General features: G+C 40.0%; 1 protein-coding gene across 8 annotated transcripts in view; it reads left to right on the top strand.

Moving 5' to 3' along the window:
* Positions 1-30: 30 nt before the first annotated feature.
* The window catches only part of qtman (queuosine-tRNA mannosyltransferase), a 350,659-nt gene continuing 329,771 nt past the window's right edge, over positions 31-20,918 (top strand). For 2 of the 8 annotated variants that reach the window (XM_085986668.1, XM_085986666.1), the window contains exon 1: positions 6,748-6,897. The gene's annotated coding sequence lies outside the window, so the exon portion shown is untranslated. The other 6 variants (XM_085986662.1, XM_085986667.1, XR_015078210.1 and 3 more) reach the window with 6 other exon arrangements.

Here is a 20,918-nt window from a genome sequence, read left to right as displayed (position 1 = left end):
ACAAAATTATATGGTTGGATTTATTTCATAAGCTTGCTGAGAGGAAAGCAACAGACTAAATGAGGATTGGGCACATTGTATAAAACTGACATTGCATGAAGGAGATTTATTCCTTGTGTTGCCCTGTATTTAGTTGATTTGGGTTTTAAAGGTGATCTGCAGCCGAAACTACTGGGTATATTATTTCTCTCATCCACTCTTCTAATAAGGTGTAAAGTACCATCAAGAAATGTAGCATGGCTGGTGCATAAAATAGGGGCTTCTTTTAAATAAGCTATCTAGATTTTATTAACAGGATTTAATTTGAAGGAAAATCAATACTGAGCTTTTGATTAAGGATAGAGTACTTTGAAAGTTGTGCGATGCACACAGCTTTATCATTTCATCATACAGACTGCATAGGCTAACAAAATGGAATGCTGCCTTTTTAAATAAAGAGAGTGGGGTTCTCACAGAAATAGGCCAGTGGTGGTTTGAACAGTGTCTCCCTGAATTGTAACCAGGATCTGGTTACACTACAGTCTGAATTTCCAGCAGGCAATTAAGATACATTACACGTAATGAAGACAAATCGGAGATCAGATGATAACTAAAAGACCAGTGATTGTGATTGACATGCAGTTTTTTGAACTGCCAAACCATTGATTTTGAAACGGCTTTTACAGCTCGTTTAAGTTGATCTCAGGAATATACCAATTAATTGATTGGTGTCTTAAAAAAACATCAATTTTCTTACTAGTGCAGGTTGAGAGGAAGACTTTTAAAAGACATCCATTACAAAATCCAATTAAAAAAGGTAATGTCAGGCTTGCCTGGGGTTGTAAAATTCTTTTCAGCCATTCAGCTCTATACGTAAGCAAGACCATTAAAGCATACTTCAGCACTATACACTTTAAAATATAATCACATTTTTCTTAAAGTTCATATTCTGAGACCCATAAATGGTTCATAATATGTATTTATAATAATGTGTGTTTGAATAGAAGCATCCGTACTAATATTAATTTCCCTTATTGTCGGCTATATTTTTTTCCATTTTAAGAACATTGCAGGTACAACCTTTCCACAAACAGACTGATAACTTCCCAGTGAACAACTCCTTTTTAATCAAGTGTTTCGCTTACACTTTCTTAATTAAAAAAAAATTATTAAGGGAATGTCACAGAACCTAAATGAGTGAAATCATTATTGTAAGATCACATGTTTTATTGCATTCCCAATAATAGAAGAACACAATCCAGTCTCTAGATTAATGGTGACATCTGATGAAATGCCTTGAATTCGTAGAGAAAGCAACAAAAGTAGTTTCGATCTCACATCCAACTTTACTTAGTTAAAGCTGCTGTGCACTATGGAAAGCAGCATTTGGGACTTTGGTATTAGCCAGGCAATTTGTTCAAATTATAAGAGGTAGATTTTACCAGTCGCCGTATCATATGAAAAACCTGTGAGGACCCATCCTTAAACCATCATTAGTGATTTTTAACGCATTACTTTGAACATTCAGAGTCCTCAGTTGCTCCAAGGCAGCAGTAGCAGGTTCTTTGCTAGACCAGGTTTGACACTGTATAAAGATGATGATGCATTTCTCGTGACATTAGGAAAATAGAGTCAAAGTAAATATTCAGAAATATTTTCCCTGCAGCATTTTTACAAGTCATTTTTGTTATACTTGATTGCCGTATTAAAGGGTGATAAAATACAGTACCTTAATGCTTTACTGCAGAATAATATATTGACAGGTTTGAATTTGCACAGCAATTTAAACAGGACTGTTGTTAAAGGTGTTCTCTGAAGATCTGTGAAATAGCTTGGACATAATTGCTAGAATAAAAATAGTAAGGATCATTATATGTCTGTTGGAGAATGCCCCAAGCATTTTGGTAATATTTTCACTGAACATCAATAGTGATGGGAAAGCATTAAAAAAAGACAGAAGTAAAACACACATGTTTCAGTCAAAGTGCACATAAAACAGTATAAAGTGAAGCTTTTAAACCCTTTGCCATGTAAGTTTTTTTTCATTTTGTTCTGTAATTTGTTTTACGATCGATTGATTTTAAAATAACGCTTGGTTGTAAGAATAAGCACACAAGAATCCTTGAGAATAATAATATTATAATCTCTCTAAGGAGAGGAAAAAGTAGATCAATTGATTTTTCCCCCCAGCCTGACCCTTAATACAACAGCAGATTTCTTCTTGTTACTACCTATATTCACTATAATATAAAATATTACATTAAATGACCCCCTCTGGATCACTCTAAAAAGATAAGTTGAATTCCCCATCCAACAGTGGGAAATCACGAAACAGATAAAACATTAACAATCTCAAAATGGTTTAGCAGTTGTTCCGTACTCTGTTCTAACATGTATAAGGAGATGTTATTTATTTTCATACTTCAGCATGTTTGTCATCAGGACATGGATAGCAAGGTTTGTAAAGCGATAAAAATAGAAGTAAGATTTCAAGAGTCGATTGGATTCTGTGTGGACGTGTGAGTGAACATTTCTGAAGAAAGCCCATGAATGCTGTCATTAACACATTAAACAAGAATGCAGCAAAGGCAGGGTTTATAAATAGTGATCTAATAAAAGACAACGAAGACATGTCGCCTTGTTCCATCAAATTTTAAAGAAGTCTTGACACAGCTGTGCGTATGGTAACGGCATAAAATCAACGTTTTGAACAAATTTTACAATGGACCAGCAGTGATTTATTCGGTTTCAACAAATGATTGAACTACATTTAACATTCAAGCCATGAAGTCTATACAATTTAAACAGTCCACATTACTTTTTCAAGAAACATAGTTCATGATTTGGATTGTAGTTATGCTTCAGATTGCTTCTTTTAAAAAATTCAATAAAGCAATACAAAAGCTAATACTAAATAAATTTGTTTTCTTCTGCTGTAAAAGCACAACAGCGTCTGTAGTTGCTGTTACCATCAGCAGCGTTGCTACCAAAATTAATGGGATTCTTACTGAAATTAGAATTTCAATCTTAGGTCCTAACACATGGTCACGTCACAAAAGTTAAATGCATTTTACAGTGGGTCTAATGATGTGTATGCAACTGGAACAGAAATGTTAGTGTAGAATTGATCTGCACTGAATGGGATGAGGAAGATTGTCATTCAGAGAATTTGAAGAATGAGGGACACAAAAGTTTACTTGAGTAAATTATTACAAAACATGCATTGATCAAATGATGGTGTGATGAGAATGATGTTTCAACTTGTGATCTGAATATGATATGAATGCAGTTTAGTAACTCCTCAGCAAGTTACACCACAGTTACTTTGTACATCACATTCAACTGGGAATATTGTACAAGCTGCAAACAATTTCTAGAACATATGCCGGATGCATTCGGCTGTAATCAATAAAGCGCAATTAATATGCACAACACTGACTAAATACTGTTAAACCACACAAGACAAGTTATAAACAGGGTCACTTCAGTTTAATCGAATGTATAATTTCCTTTGAGAGTGACTTCCTTGAGGAGAAAAATGCTGTGTTACAGTTCCAACTGCTTTGACACTAATTTATTGATATTATAATTTGCATGACACATAAATAGTTTAACATTAATGCACAACACGGTAAAAGAAAGCATTATTAAAGTGTGTTTTAAAAAAAAAACTTGGAGAATTTGGGAAAACATTCTTAAATTCTCCAAGTGAACGAAAAGACCATATACTGTTTAAGTCATGAGATTCGAATAATAAACAGGATCATTTAAAGTTTATTAAAAACTCCACATGCAGTTTTTGTTGTCAGAGAGCTTTCCTCTTTTAAAAGTGTGCTCTTGCCGTGTATCTAAACTGGCCTGAACGGCAAGTAACAAAAATATAAATTTATATACATGTACATCCATATTATAAATGGCCTTGGCACAAGAATATCAGACCAGCATTGATGAAAATGTGATTGTTCAATAGACCTGTAACAGTATTAATTTGATATTAGCATTAAATCATATTGATTCAATGGTGTACCTACAGTACACAACTAACTGAACTGTAAATGGTAATTCTTTTAAAGTGGAATGGTACAGATTTGAAAATGCTTTATTTAATCATTAATAATGCACCCTTCCTAACTATCATTGGTACCCAAGGCACAAATGATTAGTTATATATAGTTTTCAGGTTATTTTTCTGTAGTAAAAGCTGGATATGCACAGCTGGTCAGGCAGCATCTGAAAAAGAAAAAACACTTCAGGAGGGACTCCTTGTGAGGATATCATAAGTTCTGAGGAAGCAGCTCATCTGAAACATTAACATTTTTTTTCTTTCGGGTGCTGTTTGACGTATTGTGTATTTCCAGCACTTTCTGTTTTTATATTGTGTTTTTACTTTTGTGGACTTTCTTGTCATGTCTTCAGGACATTTCATGTTTTCTGCTACAAAAATATGCTGTAGTACCAATTACAGGATGACAAAGACCTTCATTCCCACATCTGTATCACTTTTAATGTGCCCTACTGGGCCCACTACACTACAGTAAGAAAGGACTCTTATAAAGAATAGCAAATAGCTGGTAGTGAGATTAAGCTCATAGTTCGATTTTGGGGTTCTGTTTTTGGTGACCAGCTTGCATGTTGCTGTCATAGTTGACATAATCAGAACTGCTCAATTGAATGGTACTTTGAATCCCGAGCAACTGTTATCCTACAATTAATTACAGAATTATTCCAATGAATTTGAAACCCAAAATTCTTTCCAAAGAAAATGTTGCTTATAATGGATATTATGTACCAATTCTGTACCATTCCACTTTAAAAGAGCTGTTTTAAAAAAGCCAGCTCACCTATTATACAGTGGAGTATTCTAAGATTTGGTTCATCCCCAAATCCTTTCTACATGCTTACAATGCTAGACTGTTTTAGGTGTTAACTAGGACCAATGCAGTAGTTTGACTTGTGTTCTTGGGGGTTCAGTGAGTGCCAACAGTATTTATTTAGCACGTGTACTTATCTATGTTGTACAACTGCTTCTGAAAACCAGTAAACCTCAAGAGTCAGAAAAACTGCAGGCTCTTTTCTAAAGGTAGTTGTGCATAAATGATTTGGAAAATAAGCCAAGCAACTTCGGACATCAGGACTTCAACAACTTTACTGGCTTCAAATTTACCGGGACTTGGAACCCAAAATGTCAATGTTAATATAGTAACACATAATTAGCCAGCGACCCACACAAATGATTTAGAATGATCCCAGAAATTTAATGATGAGAGGTTAATATGTCAAATGCTAAAAAGGATAGCGTCATCCCCAGGAGATTGTGGGATAAACTTTTTACAGGACTCCTAACATTGGAAACTGTGAGGACAAAAGGTCAGAAATCTAGTTGATGATCTTCAAACCTATTCATAAACAGGAATCTCAAACTTAGGTCAAATAAACAATAAAACAACATGAATAAAGTTATTTTGCCTATAAAATAAAATGGAGTAAAGGCAGGCATTTTATATCCAGCAGTACATTTCATTGGGCTCTATTTCCAGCACTCACTTTCACATTCTCTCAATTGACTTAGGGTGTGGTCTGTTCCTGGCAATGACTTAAAGAGTTTACTATGCTAATAATACCACCACAGTAAAGAAACAGACCCAATGCAAACTATCTGCATCAATTTAACATAATACGAGACCCATATATATATATATATAATATACAAACTGCACTAACACTTGACCTTTTCACAGGTTTAGCGTGCACTATGGTTTTACCATTAGCTGGTGGAGAACCAAGTTGGCAGCGTTATCTTGGGGTGTCAGGTCTTTGGACCGAATAGGAACATGTTGGTTGCTTTTAAAAGTAAATGGAGGCAAAGGAGGATCAACCTGGAACTGGTTATCTTTTGTGAAATCCCGAAAGAGCTTAAGATTTATGTAGTGCTTACACACTCACCAAATTTAAAAATACAAGAAAATACGTAAAATGCACAACAGAAGAACCCCGTTTTGGATGCAGCTACAATTGTGCAAAACTATCCAGCTTATGCTGTGCCCTAGAGAGCCTGTGTTCAACAGATGGAATCAGGACAATTTCATTTTGCTGTTGCACATTTTTTTCTCCTATTTTTTTTTGTTTTAGTCGTCATGACATTGTGTGTTTTTTTTAAATGCAGCCGCCAACAGATAGCGGTTCCTTTCCACACTCTGATTGTCAAGACTTAACAGCAATCCCGGAGCGCGGAGGAAGACGTTTAACTCGGTGCATTCAAATCTGACATTGAGCAGCTGGCATTGAAGAGCGCTTTTCTGCTGCAAAAACTAGTATTATTCCAGAAGGGGGGAAAAAAGCACGGGCTTGTGTTCTTTTCGCATTTAGTACGATTATAGAAAAAAAGCACGGGTTTGTGTTCTTTTTGCATTTAGTACGATTATAGAAAAAAAAGCACGGGTTTGTGTTCTTTTTGCATTTAGTACGATTATAGAAAAAAAAGCACGGGTTTGTGTTCTTTTTGCATTTAGTACGATTATAGAAAAAAGCACGGGTTTGTGTTCTTTTTGCATTTAGTATTATAGAAAAAAAGGCACGGGTTTGTTTGCATTTAGTACAGAAAAAAAGGCACGGGTTTGCATTTAGTATAATGGTTTTTTTTGCATTTAGCATAAAAAGGCACGGGGTTTTATTTTTGCATTTATTTATATATATATATATAAAAAAAGCACGGGTTTTTTTTTGCATTTGAAGGAAGGTTCCGCTTTAAAAGTTGCTGCGTGGGGAAAGGGGGAGGAGGCAGCGCGGAAAAGTGTATGTGGTTCGCGCGAGCGCGCACACGCGGAATGGTGCCTGAAGCGCGCGCGGCGGCGGCGGCTGCCATGGTGACGGAGCTGCCGGAAGGAGGGAGTGTGGGAGACGCCGTGCCTTGAGTGACAGGTGGGGTTGGCAGCTCGCGCTCCGGGCTCGGGCCGTCTGAGCAACCAGAGCCGCGCGCAGGGGTGCAGTCAGCGTTGCACCGGGACTTGGAGACAAGCCTGGGCATTCAGTCTTGGTGAATTTGGGTTCGGTTTGGTTCGGTGGGGGTGGGGGGTTAACTAGGCCGAGAAAAGCGCCTCGGTCTCGCTTGGAAGGTGCCGATGAGACAGCGTGCGTGCGTGCACGGAGCTGACTCGGGGGGATGGAAGCAATTCTTCTCGGTTTTCAATATTTGCAAAAGCTGCTACTGTATAATGAGATTTTTTTCCCGTGCACAGTTTCTTCCTTCTGGTTTTGACTGAGTTGGGGCTTATTTAGAGAGATGTGCTTTCAAAAAAATGTAATGCCATTGAACGCACCCATTAATAATTGTAATTGTGCATTGCCACCCTTGCTGACCCAAAGTAAGCCTCCATCTAACTTGAGGAATTGACATTCACTGCCCAGATTGCAGTTAATGTTTCTGTAAAATACATTCGAACTTGCATCAGCTCAAATAACGATGTTCGTTGTTTATACAAAATACAGCAGAATTGCTGGCAAAGTGAATTTTGAAAAATACAAGTTTTGCGTGAAACTTTACTGAGGGGGTGAGTATTTGTAATTAACTGTCATCGGGCCTGTCATTCTTTCAAAACATTCTGGAAGAGCCATCCAATTCCTGAGGATATGGGATCTTATTTAGGTTAACTTGCACTCAACCATACTATAGATGAGAAAGTTAAGATCAAGACATGTAAGATTATATAATTTGTACATTAGATATTTTAATCCAGTATTTAGATGAGACCCCAAATATTTTTTTATGGGTATTGTTCATAGTAATTTCTTATAACATTCCTATAATCCTTTGAGTGAGGAATGTCTTTGCAGTATTCAGAATAAAACTCAAAATCATTGCATAAATGGACTGCTGCAGAACATGAGAGTAATTCTACCCTTTTTTTCTGTATCATATAAATAATTTACCTTTCTTAAATAGTGCAGAAGTGCTACTGTTGCCAAAGGGTATTGTAATATTTTGTTGGTACTGCAAGGAAGTGACCTATAGGTTACTGAGAGTTGTTCAAGCGGAGGTAATAAGTATATATTGGTGTTACAAACACAAAAGTTACTGGAAATCCTCAGCCGATCGATCAGCATCTGTAGAGAAAACAGAGGAGGGAACGCTTATGTTGTAGCCTCTTTGTCAGAACTGTTTCCAACATTTGCTGTTTTTATTCAGATTCCAGAAATCTAGTTTTTTGCTTTTTCTCCATAGTGTTAGTTTGCTTCTTTTCTCTAATAGTAATCAGTGGTATTGGTAGCTTTTTTTAATATACAGATCTATTTTTCTTGTCTTGACCAATTCCGTATAAGTGGATTCCACTGTATTTAATATTATAGGTCAGTGTTATTTGCTGTACTTCCTTTGGTTATAAAGTGCTTTGGGATGTCCTAAGGTCATGAAAGGTGATATATAAATGCAAGTTCTTGATGGTGCTCTTGAGCCTTTTGAATTAGAATGCCCCCTGAAGTAACACTTTAAATTGTTATAAGCAAATGCTGACGGATCTGCTAAGTCTTATGACTGACTAATCATCTGTCTATTTTAAACCCAGTATAACACTGGGCTTAGTCTTACAGTAGGGACCTTTTGAGCCTTAAGATTTCCAGCATAGGCTGTGTGTGTGTGTCTATATAATATATACATTTATCATTCCATATGATTACATTACAAAATCATAATTACAAGAGATGGCTAGTGCCTGTCTGAAACGCACAACACTGGGGTTAGAGTTGGTGCTTTCATTAGAGACAAGAAATCAAATAGGAATTTATACTGAATTATTGTAAATGTAGCCTCCTGTAATGGCATAATACATGCAGCAAAAGGGAAGGAAAGGTTCTTAAGGAATTATGGAACAAATATGGATAGCTATTTGACTTAAAAATATTGCTTGTGATATGTATGGTACATCACATTAACCAAGTATTTATTTGTTATAAAGCTCATTATTACAAAAAATTCAGTATAGATACAATGTCTGATACGTCACTAAGCCAGCCTGACCAGGAAAATTCAAACTTCAATCCATGGTCTGTACAGACTTGGCAGGTCTGAGCTGGGATGGTGTAGCAGTGCTGGAATTGGCCACGTAAAATCTTAGCCCAGCACTAAGCTACACTGTAGCAACTCGCCAAGGCTTCTTTGACAGCACCTTCCAAACCTGCGACCTCTATCCCCTTGAAGGACGAGGACGGCAGGCGCTTGGGAACACCATCACCTCCCAAGTTCCCCTCCAAGTCACACACCATCCTGACTTGGAACTATATCGCTGTTCCTTCATCGTCACTGGGTCAAAATCCTGGAACTCCCTAACAGCAATGTGGGAGTACCTTCACCTCACCAACTACAACGGTTCAAGAAGGCGGCTCACCACCACCTTCTCGAGGGCAATTAGGAATGGGCAATAAATGTTGGCCTTGCCAGCGATGCCCACATCCCATGAATTAATGAATACATTTTTTTTTAAATCAGCAAGTTCAACAAAAAAATGGAGAAGATTAGGGAGCAGGGGGGGGAAAAAAACCTGCTCATTAACAAATTGCATATATACAAGGCCTTTAATGTAGAAAATGTCCCACGGCAATTTACATTGGGAAGAGAAAGCGGAAAAATAGATAAAGGGAATGTACAATGGAGTGAAAATTAGGAGAGGTGATTGAAAGCTTGGTGGAAAAGATTAATTTTGAGTTTTAAAAGTGGAGAGAATTGGAGAGCTTTAGGTAAGAAACTTGTGTGTAGAATGTAGGGGTTTAGGTAAGAAATTCTAGAGAGTAGTGCGGAAACTCTGCTGACACTGACGGCTCAAAGGGGGAGGGGGAGGGTGAGGTTGCACGAATGGCCAGAGACTGAGGACTGAAGGAGGCAGGATATAAGAAAGACTTGCATTTATATAGCGCCTTTCACAACCTCGGGACGTCCCAAAGCGCTTTACAGCCAATGAAGTACTTTTTGAAGTGTAGCCACTGTTGTAATAAACATGGCAACCAATTTGCACATAGCAAAGTCCTACAAACAGCAATGTGATAATGCCAAGATAATCTCTTGTAGTGATGTTTGGTTGAGGGATAAATATTGGCCAGGACACTGGGGATAACTCCCCTGTTCTTCAAAATAGTGCCATGTGATCTTTTACATCTTCCTGAGAGGGCAGACTGGGCCTCAGTTTAACAGCTCATTCAAAAGACTGCACTTCTGACATTGCAGCAGTCTAGATTATGGCCCAGAAATTGGTGTCGGGGGCTTCCCGCGGGTGCAAGCCCCCGACCTACACTTACCTAGCGTGCCGGCAGTTGAAGCCTGGGCCTGCGTGGATTTCCTGTCTGTGGCCCGGTCCAGCTCCCGGCGCGCTGTGCTTGTGTGACCCAGCGGCGTACTTAGTGCGATGCATCAGCTGGGATCACGTGAGCACTGGGCAACCAATCGGAGGATGCAAAAGTTCATTCATGAGTTTGACAGTAAGAACTGTCAAACTCATGAAAACTCCGGGTGCCCAAAACAGTACTTAAACTTGAAATAAAATTATTTTAAAAAATCACACTATATAAATGAACTACTGTATAAATAACTTTAAATAACTATTTTAAACACTAATTTAAATTTTTGGAAAAAATAATTTTCTAAAAAATCGGGGCTAAAAATACACTTTCCTTACTGTAAAGTCTTAAAAAATAAGAAACCTGTGGGGGAAAAAAAATTCTAATTTTAATTAATAGACCACTTACCTTTTAAAATTAAGTCCTTACGTTTGCTTTTTTAAAGTGTAAAAAGTGGAGGCCTTCACGCACGGGCACACCTGGAAAAAAAAGGGAAGTTCAACGCACACGCGCAGACTCCTGCGCACACGCGTTCGACCTCTGAACCCATTGGTTCAGAGGATCGGAAATGCCGGTTTCCCGCGCATGCGCTGTGCATGCTGAAAACCGGCAACTCCATCGGTCCCACGTGTGAGTACACGGTGCTTACTCGCGCGTTGGGACACTAATTTCTGGGCCATTGTGTTCCAAGTCTTGAGTGGGACTTGAATCCACAGCTTGTGACTCGGGAGGTGAGAGTGCTACCACCGAGCCATGGATATCTAAGGCTGAAGGAGGTTTTCGAGCTTGGGCGGAGCAAGACCAAGGAAAGATTTGAAGATGAGGATTTTAAATTCAATGAGGGTAATTTTAACCTGACTTGCCAGGCAGGAAACTGATGGGATCAGATTGGCCGCCCGCTTTACACCCCGCTCGATTTCACACTTCATTGGAGTCAATGGGAAATAAAATCGGCGAGGGTGGGAAAACGGGCTGCAGCTGTGATCCTGCCAGTTTCCCACTGGGTGGGTCAGGTTAAAATTAGCACCATTGTGTTGGAGGGGACAAGGAGTCAGTGAGGTTGGGAGTAATGAGCGAGTGGGACAAGATGTGGGCAGCTGAGTTTTGAGCAAGTGGAGGACGGGAGGCTGGCGAGAAGGACCTTGGAGAAATCGGGTGTAGAGATGGCAAAAAGTGTGAATGAGGGCTTCAGGGACAGTGGAGGTGAGGTAGGGGCAGAGGCAACTAATGCTGTGGAGGTGGAAGTAAGCGGTCTTGATGGATAGGATGTGAAATTTCAAATTTACCTCTGGGTTGAACAGCACACCGAAGTTTCGCATGGTCTGGGTCACGGGGAAGGGGACCAGAGAGCAAAGTTTATAGTGTTTATTCAAAAAAACATGATCTTTGCTAAAGTTTATGCTGCAGCAAAGAGTGTTTTTCTGCAGTCAGCTGATTGTCTCAAACTCATTGAGGAAGGTAAAATATTTAAACAATTTTATTATAGCACTAGTGTCTGGATACTCAGGAGCTATAGTATTTCTGTCCTTTACTAACATTTAAATGTTATTGAATGTCTCAGTTCCTGCACACATTATAATGAGAACAAAGCTTTCACATGCTCTAATGAGGTATATGTTATATTAAATGTTCCATAGTATATTATAAAAATGTAACCTTTAAAATATAGGTTCAAAAGCCCAAGAGTGCAATAAAGGAGAGTCTGCCATAGCTAAGAGTCTTTTTTATAATCACGAGGGTGGGGTGTATTTCGCATCCAATTAATAATATAAAAAACAGCATTGAATATCTGAACACAAGATAATTTCAAACAGAATGCATATTGTGTGCCATCCAAGAAACATTTTTTTTCTTGAATCTAAATAAACTGGTGCCATTTATAAAAAAAAAAGGTTATACATCTGCTAGAGTTTATTTCCTTTTCTTTGGGGTGTGCATTACCACTGCACATTTTTTTTTTGAAGACCTAATATATTAAAATTATGAAATTCTTATTGGGCTCCACTGCGATGCCCCCCACCTCCGTAGTCGAATAGCCTGCCAACTCTTGCTGGCTGGCTCACGCATGAAGTATAGCTACTTGTGTGAGTTACTAAGGGTGGGTACTGACACTTCTGGAACTATATCCCAGCAAGAGTCACTGGCTTGAGGAGGGGAGACGGGGGAGAAAATGATTTGGATACATTTCTATTTTTAGAGCTGTAGAATGACCCTGCTTTTAGTAAATGTTTGTGAAGGACTCGAGTTACTCGTTAATGTAATTATTAGAAGACTGGATTGATTTTTCTTCAACTATCTTAATACCGGTATGAATAGTTACAGAATTGAGTATCATGGTTCACTTTTCAGACCGTAATTGGAATACAAAAGCCTTGTTTACAAGAAGCACATCAAAATTGCACCACATGATTTCACTTCATTTTGGGTTCGATATCTGCCCCGGTGTAGGGTGTTGTCATCAATTTCTGGCTTGCAAATAGAAAATCTGTGTGTGCAAGCCGCTCCTAGAAAGGCGGAAATGGGATCGTGCAGCAGTTTTTATAGCAGATAATGTTTTGGATAGTTTTAAATGCTTGGGCTTCAAACAAGATTCTGTTAACGTTAAAGTTTTGAAATTTGTGTCTACAAATCCACAGAAGCGAAACGGCATTTCAGCTTTAAAAATCAGTTTAAAGCACTGCCAAGCCGTTCCTCGTCATTGCCATGCTGTCATTCAACCCTATGTGCACTCAATGCAATACCATTACAAAAGCAATTAGAAATTGTTTGTATGTCTGCTTTTTCCAGTTATTCATGTGGAAATTAAGTAGGCGATTTTATAGAGCCCGTGAGAAAGGCCTTTAAAGTGAGAATACGATATCCACACGAAGCTCTCTTGATAGTCTAGTAGGTAAATTTGGTGTCAGCTTCTCTAGGTTGATAGCGCCCTTGACACTCAATAAGAAGGTTGTGGATTCGAGCCTCATTCCAGGGCTGTGTATACTCCAGGCCCCACTCTAGTGAGTTGGTGCTGCATGTTGGAGGTGCCGCTTTCAGATGAGACGATAAACTGAGGCCTCCCCGGCCTATTCTAGTGAATATTAAAGCACAACGAGCACTATTGAAGAACAGGAAGTTCTAATGTCCTGGCTAATACTGCTCACTTTTGCAGTAGCAAAATCTAACCAGACATTCGTTTGGTTGTTGCTCATGGAATCCTGAGTTAATGACTGTGTTTGCCTACAATCAAACAACAATCACTGCACTTCAAATTAGCTCGTTATATGTGCTTTGAGAGGTTTCTGAGAGGTAATTATGGGGGTAAATAAATGGCTACTGCGCCATGCATATTCTGAAGTTCAGTTTGATTCCTGCTCCGTGCTAGTTAGCTGATCTAATTTTAGGGAGGCGGAAGGGGACGACGGTTTGTGAGTGTTCCTGGGAGAGGGAGGAGAAAAAATCAGTCCCGTTTTCCCTTTCTGGTCACTATTGCAGTGAACCCTTTGGGAAAATGCTCATGTGGACATTGAATGAAGGTAGGATCGGGATCATAGAAACTAGGAGCAGGAGTAGGCCATTCAACGAGATCATGGCTGATCATCCAAACCCTAGCACCCGGTCCCTACACCGACAGCCATCCCACCCAAGCCCTATCCCTGTAACCCCACGTATTTAATCCCCCCTAACACTAAGGGCCAATTTTTTTTATCATGGCCAATCAACCTAACCCGCACATCTTTGGACTGTGGGAGGAAACCGGAGCACCCGGAGGAAACCCACGCAAACACGGGGAGAATGTGCAAACTCCACACAGACAGTCACCCGAGTTTGCACATTGTCCCCGTGTTTGCGTGGGTTTCCTCCGGGTGCTCCGGTGTGATGCATGCACAATGGAATAGCCTGCTGATGTGTAGAGTCTGGAATTGCACATGATCACTTGATGAGCAACAGGAGGGGGACTGGAACCAGGAGTGTTGTACCCCAGCAAAAGTAGCGCCTTAAGGAGTGGAGAGGAGAAAATTGGTGGGGGCAGGGGGAACGATATTAAAAAGCAAATCCAAGTGGGAAAGAATTCCTTTGGGGAGGTGAACCTGGCTAATGGTGATGCATGTAACATTTATTTTACCAGAAAGTTCAGTAAACTATATTGCTCTTGTTTGAAGCCTTTTTTAAACTATACAAAATATTTACACTAGGCTGGTGCTAAAGCTTTGCCCTTAAAATGTATCTTTTTAAAAAAGCCATGTAATTCTGGCTTTGTTTTACACTCGCAACTAGTAGAATTTCTCATTTTCAAGCTAGAAAGTATCGATGACATTGCCCTCTTAACGCTAAAGAGAAGCTCTGTGAATGTATAGTATTTGTTGGCAATGCGCACAACAAGCATGCTGATGAAATCGCCTCATGTTACCACATTGACAGTAATTGTTGCCAGGATACATGTGGCCTCCATCGGAAGGACTCTGGAGTGACGGTGGCTTCATGTTTATATGGTACCAAATGTGGATTAATCTCAGAGTCAAACAATCAACTGGAAAGATGAGATTTATACTGACGCCAATCTAGAGTTGACAACGTATGTGAATTTTGTAGCGGATTTTAAAATCTAGTCTTTACTTCACATTGGCTTGACTTTGCCATAAAAATAAAAATGAGTAAATGGCTTAAAAATATTTTTTGTAATTTCCCCCCCCCCCCCAACCCACCCCCAAGTAACTTGCATTCTGTTTCTGAATCTTTGGGGTTGGCAGTGCTAGTTTTTTTGGTATGTAGAGCAGTATTTCCTGAAAACAGGGCTGTGCCACCATGTTGATTATTACAGGAAATTCATGCTACATCTGCCGCAGCACAAACCTGATTTTCTTAAACATAAAAGCTTATGTGGTGCTAGTAATGCCTTGAGATTGTCACTGCATTTTTGATTTTGTCACATTCTCCTGTTTACTAGCTTGGCAAATTGTCTTACAAGATGAGAATGCCCCATTAACTCACCCATGACTAAATACCGTACTTTGCTGGTTTTGGGAAGATGATTACACGCAATAGTTAGAACACAACCTGTAGCAAGTGACTTGACAATGAACAATTTAATACTGTGTTCAAAATAAGTAAGATCGATCAGACTTTGCAAAATAAGCAACCGCCACAGAAACAATGACCTGTAAATTATGATGAAGGCAGTTCAGTTGGTTGCTTCTCTGTACAATAGGCTGAGATTTTTGAGGGGGAGGTGGGAGGGAAGTTTACTACAACTAAAAGTGCAATCCATTCCAAGGTAACAAAATAAGATTGTAATATCAGAGACTGTAAGAAAATTTCACTCTGCATATATGGATAGAGTAAATGAGTAAGTGAATTAGAAAAATGTGTAAAAAGTTCCCAGGTGGCTTTTGGCGACCTTAGCAGCATAGCAACTTGTACCTGCATAGGCCACAAATCCACGTCTAACTCCTTGCTGCCAATAAAGAACAGTGAGTGTGTTCGACAGAGATATAACATTACTCTAGAAGGTACAAAATTACAGAGCAGCAATCTACATATTCTGATAATTGTACAGAATCAAAGAGGAAAACATAGATGGGGCTGTGTCCTGATATGCAGTAATTCAGTTGATTATAACTAAAGCAGTCAGATCCCTGAGATTATATTACGGCCTGTAACAAACTCATCTGTTTCATTTTATTATACATTAAGTTATACCATCTTCTGTAATCTTCATTGCTGAGCTTTTCTGTTCTAGTGATTTCTGTAACCACCATCATTAATGCTACTGAGCTTTGACCATGTGTTTACTTCATATGCTAGGAAGAGGGATTTTAGAAAAAAAGTAATGTGTGGTTTGTCATATGATAGGAATTGAAAGTTTTTTTTGAAAAACAATGGATTGTGTTTACCAGGACATACACAATCCTGCATATTACGTAGAGGATAATGGATACCTCTAAATTATAGGGTAGTAATCTAGTCAAGTGGTTGAGATGATATCAGCAGCTGAGAACATGATTTATGAACATCATTTGATCCCATCACTTGGAGTATTGCCCTAAATGTACTTATTGTTTCATCCCAGTTTTGTTCGGCCCTTTCTGAAGGTGCTGACTCTCGCTGGGTACAATTATAGGGAGAATATCAGCCTTCCTACATCTAGCCCACATGCAATTCTTCATGCACGTGTGTAGAAAACGAGTGTTCATAGGTTATTCCTCAATGGAAGGATAATAACAGATCCTAATCTGATACTCATCAGTTGTTCACACGTGTGAACTGCCAGCAGGGCTCACTGGATAGTGATCAGGAGTTGGTAGTGTGGCTGTTTTTTTTTTCTTGCCTCACCAGTCTAGGAGTGTTGAGAATTGTGAGACCTCTACTTTTTTAAAATTTGTTTTTATGGGATGTGGGCGTCGCTGGAAAGGCCAGCATTTATTGCCCATCCCTAGTTGCCCTTTAGAAGGTGGTGGTGAGCCGTCACCTTGAACCGCTGCAGGCCGTGTAGTGAAGGTACTCCCACAGTGCTGTTAGGGAGGGAGTTCCAGGATTTAGATCCAGCGACGATGAAGGAATGGCGATATCCTTCCAAGTCAGGACGGTGTATGACTTGGAGGGGAACTTGGAGGTGGTGGTGTTCCCATGCGCCTGCTGCCCTTGTCCTTCTAGGTAGAAGAGGTCGTGGGTTTGGGAGTTGCTGTCGAAGAAGCCTTGGCGAGTTGCTGCAGTGCATCTTGTAGACGGTACACACTGCAGCCACGGTACGCCGGTGGTGGAGGGAGTGAATGTTTAAGGTGGTGGATGGGTTGCTGTCCCAGCAGGGTGCTTAGTACAGACCAAGGATCAAACCAGGCAAGATGAGATACAGACATAGACTGGGGGGGCGGGCCCCCATCATAAATTTGGAGATTATACAAGTATCCTAAACTACTGTACTGGCTAAAAATAAACCTGGGATAACTGTATGACTCAGTTCCACTTGGGGCAGTGCACTTACCAATGGAGCCATTGGGGGAGCTTAGTTATTTCTACATACCGTAAAATGTCATTCATGAGTTGCACCTTTGCAGAGGTTTTTATAAGGGTGAGAAGGAAAATGATTGTGCAGCCAGTAATAAAAGTATTAAGTGTGACATTTAAACTGGTTTCTCTGGTAGTGGTGAATTCTTGACTTGAGACCATTTTCTTGCCACTGGGCTGTACACAATTTGATGTGAAGGTTTTCTAATGCTGTTGGAAGGTGACGAGGTGCATTATGACCTGGGACCTAAGGGTGTATTGAATCTTGTGACAGAACCTGCAGTATTATCATGTCATTTTTTAATAGCATGCAGGAATGTATAAAATTGTATAAATATTATAAAATAAAGGGTGAATTACATATTGATAAACAGTAAGTAGTTTTTTTTAATCATAGCGCTTAGGATTATTTGGGAGCTTAATACAAATTTAATTAAACCGTGGATTTCTCTTAATTTATGTATTTGTGTTTCCCTTTGAAAAATGGTTGGTATCACATTAGGCTGGGGAGGCTGTACAGTTGGAGCCTTTGGTAATGAACAGCAATGGGTGCATGTGCAAGAGAAAAATAGGCACATGGCCTTGAGTGCAAAATTATAGAAATACCTACATTTGGAGGTATAAATGTGCAGTTTACAAAGATACAATTTTCAGAAAATAGAGGATCAGTACTATGTGTATATACAGTACTATATTTCATGTAGAGTAAAAGTTGAAATGTAGTATTAAAGTTGTAATACAATCAAGGGATTTCTACTTTGTCTATAGTACAGAACTTTGTAAACCTTGCAGCTCCTGATACTGTGGAATTAGGTCATTTATATTGTGGTGTGTATTTTACAGCAGACCTGGCATAAACAAACCGTTGCACATGTGCAAGATTGTCCACATGCAGCTGTTTGCAACTTTTTATCTGACCAGCAAGACCTTCCCTCATTGCTGGGACATGCCTATACAAGTCAGTGATTGGGGAAAGTGCATCGCTTGCCTATATGACTCACCTGTGGTCATTTTTGCGGTCAATGGTGCTCTTTAGTTGGTTGTGCTGCCTCTGAAGGTAACGGCACCACTTCATTTACTTTAGGATGCTGTTGGAGCGCAGTAAGAGCACTGTAAAGAGGCCTTTGTATGAGAGTCTAAACAATGGGAGTGGTTTGTTAACATTTTCTGAACTAGACTTAATTTTTCCGCCCTTTAATTGTATGAAGTTTAGTGAGTTTTTACAGTGTGAAATGTCTCTCAGTTGAGCTTGATCCCTTCCTCACCTCGGTGATTTCAGTCTCCATCTTAACACGCTTTGCCCTCGCGTGTCTGATTTCACTGTTTAACTGTCCTCACTAAATCTCTCCCTCAATATAAGCTCTCCTACCCACTTTCTTGGCCATCCTCGCGATCTTGTCATCTCCCGCGGATTTTTTGGCTGGCAAGGCTAGCATTGATTGCCATCGCTAGTTGGAGTATTGTGGGCAGTTCTGGTCCCCATATTATAAAAAGGATATAGCGGCACTGGTGAAGGTGCAAAAAAGACGTACTAGAATTATACCGAAACCTGTCAGGAAAGATTGAACAGGCTGGAGCTCCTTTTCTCTAGAAAAAAGAAGACATGGGAGTGACCTGATGGAGGTCTTCAAAATTGTGAAAGGGTTTGATTGGGTAGACAAAGAGAAGATGTTTTCACTTGTGAGGGAGACCAGAACTAGGGGCCATAAATGTAAGATAGTCATTAATAAACCCAAGAGGGAATAAGAACATAAGAAGTAGGAGCAGGAGTAGGCCATACGGCCCCTCGGGCCTGCTCCGCCATTCAATAGGATCATGGCTGATCCGAACTTAGACTCACGTCCACTTCCCTGCCCTCTCCCCGTAACCCCTTATTCCCTTATCAGCTAGGAAACTGTCTACGTTTTAAATTTATTTAATGTCGCAGCTTCCACAGCTCTCTGAGGTAGCAATTTCCATAGATTTACTACCCTCTGAGTGAAGAAGTTTCTCCTCATCTCAGTTTTGAAAGGGCAGCCCCTTATTGTAAGATTATGCCCCCTAGTTCTAGTCTCACCCATCAGTGGAAACATCCTCACCGCATCCACCCGATCAAGCCCCCTCACAATCTTATATGTTTCGATAAGATCGCCTCATTCTTCAGAACTCCACTGAGTAGAGTCCCAACCTACTCAACCTTTCCTCATATGTCAACCCCCTCATCTCCGGAATCAACCGAGTGAACCTTCTCTGAACTGCCTCGAGAGCAAGTATATCTTTTCTTAAATATGGAAACCAAAATTGCACGCAATATTCCAGGTGTGGCCTCACCAGTACCCTGTATAACTGCAGCAAGACTTCCCTGCTTTTATACTCCATCCCCCTTGCAATAAAAGCCAAGATTCCATTGGCCTTCCTGATCACCTGCTGTACCTGCATACTAACCTTCTGTGTTTCATGTACCAGGACCCCCAGATCTCTTTGTACTGTAACACTTTGCAGTTTCTCTCCATTTAGATAATAACTTGCTCTTGATTTTTTCTGTCAAAGTGCATAACCTCACACTTTCCAACATTATATTCCATCTGCCAAATTTTTGCCCACTCACTTAGCCTGTCTGTCCTTTTGCAGGTTTTTTATGTCCTCCTCACTCACTGCTTTCCCTCCCATCTTTGTATCGTCGGCAAACTTGGATACGTTGCACTCGGTCCCTTCCTCCAAATCGTTAATATAGATTGTAAAGAGTTGGGGTCCCAGCACTGACCCCTGCGGAACACCACTAGTTACTGATTGCCAGCCCGAGAATGAACCATTTATCCCAACTCTCTGTTTTCTTTTAGATAGCCAATCTTCCACCCATGCCAGTATATTGCCCCCAATCCCGTGATTTTTTATCTTGTGCAGGAGAAACTTCTTTGCCCAGAGAGTGGTTAGAATATGGAACTTGTTACCACAAGGAGTAGATGATGCAACTAGTATAGATGCATTTAAGGGGAAGCTAGATAAACACACGAGGGAGATTAGAATAGATGGATATGTTGATGGGATTAGATGCAGAAAGGTGGGAGGAGGCTCGTGTCGAGCATGGAACTGTTGGGCCGAAAGGCCTGTTTCTGTGCTGTAAATATTATGTAATGTAAATAATACACACTGCAGCTATGGTACACTAGTGGAGGTGGATTTTTAAGCTAATGGATGGGGGGCCAATCAAGCGGACTGCTTTGTCCTAGATGGTGTTGAGTTTCTTGAGCAGTGTTGTGGCGACTATACCCATCCAGACAAGTGGATATTATTCCATCGCACTCCTGACTTGTGCCTTGTAGGTGGTGGAGATGCTTGGGGAGTTAGAAGGTGAGCCACTCGCTGCAGAATACTCAGCTTCTGATCTGCTTTAGTAGCCATGGCATTTATGTGGCTGGTTCAGTTGAGTTTCTGGTGATGGGGGCTTGATGGCCATTGAATGTCATGGGGAGATGGTTAGGCTCTCTGTTGGAGATGCTCAATGCCTGGCACTTGTGTAGTGTGAATGTTACTTGCCACTTTATCAGCCCTAGCTTGATTGTTGGTCAGTTATGCCAGGATCATCCTGGAGAGCAAACCTAACCTGCGGCTTTTTTTCATCACTACCTCTTCCCTGTCCCCTCCACCCTAACCTT

Source organism: Somniosus microcephalus, chromosome 4 (genome assembly GCF_052327205.1).
Source record: "Somniosus microcephalus isolate GS21.2 chromosome 4, FLI_Smic_1.0, whole genome shotgun sequence".
NCBI classification, from domain to species: Eukaryota; Metazoa; Chordata; class Chondrichthyes; order Squaliformes; family Somniosidae; genus Somniosus; species Somniosus microcephalus.
Note: the sequence above shows the minus strand (reverse complement) of the source record. Positions and strands in the feature narration are given on the sequence as shown.